The sequence below is a fragment of the Adiantum capillus-veneris genome, chromosome 4 (assembly GCF_014529385.1).
Source record: "Adiantum capillus-veneris isolate H3 chromosome 4, ASM1452938v2, whole genome shotgun sequence".
NCBI lineage: Eukaryota > Viridiplantae > Streptophyta > Polypodiopsida > Polypodiales > Pteridaceae > Adiantum > Adiantum capillus-veneris.
In genome coordinates this window covers 41,546,854-41,551,532 of record NC_140934.1, presented here as the reverse complement: position 1 = coordinate 41,551,532, position 4,679 = coordinate 41,546,854, and the positions used below count along the sequence as shown (strand labels likewise).

The 4,679-nt window shown below is 42.6% G+C and overlaps 1 pseudogene; it reads left to right on the top strand.

Moving 5' to 3' along the window:
* The first annotated feature begins 1,184 nt into the window (after positions 1-1,184).
* On the top strand, positions 1,185-2,239 carry LOC147459027 (fructose-bisphosphate aldolase, cytoplasmic isozyme pseudogene; annotated as a pseudogene).
* The last annotated feature ends 2,440 nt before the right edge of the window (positions 2,240-4,679 follow it).

Here is a 4,679-nt window from a genome sequence, read left to right as displayed (position 1 = left end):
AGACAATATTTGAGGGTCGCCACGATGGATGTCCATAGCATAGCTCTCACGCATCAACATAAAATATCAATACAAGGGAAGCGACCACGATGAGGCATGGAAACTCACTAGGGTGTCATTCCTAATGAAGTGAACTCGATGAGATGCAAATAATAACTCTGCAAGCAAATCATACGCACTAAAGCCGAGTAATCTGTCTATGTCCTTCTACATAGCTCTACAGTCATCACGCCCGTTTACCATGCAAATCATGTCGGATTCGAACGAAACTTGAAGGGGAGCTACAGGGGACTATTAAGAATTTATCCTATCACTGTCACAGCATTCTGGAGAGGTACAAAGATCGCGATCGTTCATCCCAAAGTCAGCAAAAACAGTGAACAGGTGATCCTAAAGGGTCGTTTTAGAGTCTCTGAAGCCTCTCTTAGGGTCAAAACAACATAAAATACGCGTTTAAATACTCAAAACAACGATTTAAGGTCTCAAACTCGTAGTTGAACACCTACACCGAATCTTGAATGATTACACTTGAATGGAAGAGCAAAGTAAGAGGAACACAATGCAATAAACGAATCTGAATTTGGATTACCATAGCCACAGTAAGCGAAGATTACAAGTTGGAGCAAGATAGAGCTCTCAAACGTACGCTGTCTTCTTCACATAAAAGAGGATTATGTTCAAACTTACAAAGCTGACCTTTATAGTTTAGGTCTTTACAAATGGCTTGTCCGGCCAAAAAGTCCTAAACTTCTAACTGGATCTCCACTATGCAAATGCTCTCGGAAAAATAATCAAAAATTTCTTTACAAGTTCTCAGCTTGGAGAAGCTCTTTTACAAAAGGATGAGATTTCCACAAAAATGTAGATTCCCTAAAAAATGTGACTCTTTCTCTGGAGACCCTTGCTTCGTTGCTTCATCCGCCAAACACTTCTCCTGCACTTGATCATGCGCTTCAGCTGCTACCATCTCCCACTGTGCTCAGCTGCGTAAAGCGGGCCCCCTTAGAAGTATAACTCTGCAGGTAAGTGAAGCAAAGCCAATGGTGCCAGCTCTTTGAGAGAGTTGAGTTTCTTGAGAGAGAGAGAGTCTTTGAGAGAGTTGAGCTTCTTTAGAGAGAGAGAGAGAGAGAGAGAGAGAGAGAGAGAGAGAGAGAGACCCTTGCATCTCTACCCTCCTAGCCATCATGGCCGCGTTCGAGGGTAAATACGCAACTGAGCTTATTGCCATTGCCAAGTACATTGCGACCCCTAGCAAGGGCATCCTGGCAGCCGATGAGAGCACAGGGACTATTGAGAAGCGTCTGGCAAGTATACATGTGGGGAATATTGTAGAGTCAAACAGGCAAGCTCTCTAGGAGGTTCTTTTTACTGTCCTAGATACCCTCCAGTACCTTGTGGTGTCATTTATTTGAGGAAACCCTCTATGAGAAAACAGCGAGTGGCAAGCCGTTTGTGGAGGTACTTAAAGAGGGTGGAGTAGTCCCCGGCATCAAGGTAGATAAGGGCACTGTCGACCTTGTAGGCACTGATGGTGAGACAACCACTCAGGGATTGGATGGCCTTGCCCAACACTGATAGCAGTATTATAATGCTGGAGCCCAATTTGTGAAGTGGAGAGCTGTGCTTAGGTCCAATTGAGCTTAAGAATGCAAATGGGTTGGCTCGCTATGCCATCATATGCCAAGAGAATGGTCTAGTCCCCATTGTTGAGCCTGAGATTCTTGTGGATGGGCCCCATGATATTAAGAAATGTTCTACTGTGACGGAGATTGTGCTTGCTATTGTCTACAAGGCTTTGAGCGATCATCATGTACTCTTAGAGGGCACCTTGTTGAAGCCAAACATGGTTAATCCTAGCTCTAAAGCGCCAAAGACAACCCCTCAAGAGATAGCCAAATACACAGTACAAGCACTTCAAAGGATGGTTCCTCCTGCTGTTCCTGGTGTCATGTTCTTCTCGGGCGGTCAAAGTAAGGAAGAAGCAACTTTGAATTTGAATTCCATGAATGAGTTGGATACTAAGAATCCATGGACACTTTCTTTCTCATTTGGACAAGCATTGCAAGCCAGCACTTTGAAGACTTGACCTGGAAAGAAGGAAAACATTCTTGCAGCACAAGCTTCTTTGCTTGCTCGATGCAAGGCCAACTCTGAGGTTGTCCTTGGAAAATATGCTGGAGATGTTGCTAAGGGTGTTAGCACTGATGAATCGCTTCATGTTGCCAACTACAAGTATTAGCTCTCCTGTGCTTGAGCTGTTGAGTTTTGATTGGAATGATGTTTTATGTTTTGTAATAATGTCTAGGTGCGGGGATGGTTGCAGAACAAAACAAGTGGGCTATTTTTTTGAGGTTTATGTAATGGGCATCTTTATCATGATTTAATTTAGCTACCGTTTATTCCTAGTAAGAGAGAGAGAGAGAGAGAGAGAGAGAGAGAGAGAGTGAGGGCAACACAGGGTTGCGGGAGCAGAAGCAGAAGCAGCAGAAAGAAAGGAGAGAAACCAGCAGAGATGCCGCCAAAATTGGATCCCTCGTAGATGGTGGAAGGGACGAAAGCAACCTTGGCTTGACAATTCTGGACAGTGAGCTTGATGATAACGCGCAAGCCCTTCCAGTCCTTGGCAGTCTCCTTGGTGATGTCCTTTCCTACCTTCTTGGGCGACAGATCCAGAGGCCCAATCTTGGGCGCCAATTAAGAGGCAGCTCCAACCTCCCCTCCTGTTAAACGAACAAAAACCACCTCCTCATATTCTTGCTGCCCTTGCTTTATCATTTGCATTGATGACATTGTTATACAGTAGATGCTCCTCATGATTACTGGCTACTTGCATAATTGCATTTTTAGAATTCCTCCTATTAATCTAACCATTCAAGCCGCTGAAGCACTCCATTGCCTTTTTCTTCTTCTCCTGCTTGCCCCTCAGTCCTAGCATTGGCGATAAGATTTTTCTGCATGGTAGTGTGCCCCATGAGCTCTTAGCTCATTTTCGACCTGTAGATTCCTCTTCCTTCTCCTTATACATTTAAGAACATTAAAGCACAATGGAAATATTTCTCTCACTGATGTGATCGAGATTGCCCATGTGATGAGTCCCTGTTAGTAGAGGAGCTTGCTGGCACAATAAAGGAAATTATGATCAGTACTGCATTTCTGTGGGTTTCTCTATGGATGGCAACGATTCTAAGGATTTGAAAACAAAGATTGATGATGGGGATGTTGAGATTCCAGAGAATTAGCTTAATTAATCTTAAGTAGGTACCTCTCTGGAATGTAGCGTTGCTAAAGTAAGTTTTACTTTATGGTACTGCTCCTGGGTTTTTCCCACAAATCATTTTTGGAAAAATGTCAGCTTGTTATACTTCTAATGAGTGTATGCCCAACGTGTCAGAGAGAGAGAGAGAGAGAGAGAGAGAGAGAGAGAGAGAGAGAGAGAGAGAGAGAGAGAGAGAGAGAGAGAGAGAGAGAGATAATCGGCATGTATAAGGACAACTAGATTTTTATAATCATGATTGAGGAGCAATGGTGCTGAATTTTATTGTTTGGGTTTATAGAAAGTCAGCACCATTGCTCTCAATCATGATTATACAAATCTAGTTGTCCTTATACATGCCGATGCTCTGTGTGTGTGTGTGTGTGTGTGTGTGTGTGTGTGTGTGTGTGTGTGTGTGTGTGTGTGTGTGATATCTCTTTTTAGAAAAGAAGTATATATATACCTAAGAAACTCATTTGATAACCTTTCTCGGTTTTGAGCTTGCACGGATAAGTTCGCTCGATGTTTGGTAGAACTTGTGTTATGGTCATGTGAAGGATCAACATTTTGTATATTGTTTGATCCAAGCAGTATGCATGATGTAAAGTGACTCTCTTGTCGAAAGAGCCTGCTTGGAGGTTAGCAAGACATCTCCTTTCCAGGTGTTGGGCTTTGCTCCCGGTATGGACTCTCTCATTACACGAGAGTGCCTTGATGTGTTGTTCATTGCTCAACAAGCATCTTTCTGCAAAAAAATTGTAGTATCTCCTCTCTCAGGATGTGATATGCTTTCGGGCATTCGATGGTTTTGTGAGCATAACCCTCTCATTGATTGGGCAGCTAATACTTTCACTTTCAATTCCAAAAGTGACTCTCCCATTGTCATTCGTGTGGAGGAAGTTGTTCATTCTTCATCTCTCGTTTCTAGTGTGCAGGCAAAGCTTGAAAAGAATCAAGAGAAGAAGACTCTCTCAGTTTTGTCTTCTCCAAAGCACGACACATATATTGTGGATGATAAAGATGTGATTATCTACAATGATGATGATTTGCAAGATACATATGTGATTGTTCACATTTAAGGATGATGTTTTAGTTGATTCTTTTCCTAGTGAAGCTAACTTCATTGCAAATTAGATCAATCACGAAGAACCGATCTTGGCTCTTGAGTCAAGATCTCTCGAACCCCCACATGATTAGTTAGTATGTGCATGATCAGTCAGTATGCATTGTTCTAGTGTTTCATTCATGACGGTTTCTTGTATTTTAGTCATCATCTTTATGTATTCCCTTTTCATAGGCAAGCCATATTGTAGGACGAACACAGTTCACTCATGGATGAGCATGGATGTATGTGGATTACTCACGAAAAGATGAAATGTTTGCATTCAAGGAATTCGTATTCCTTGTCTCTTTCTTGGCATGACAC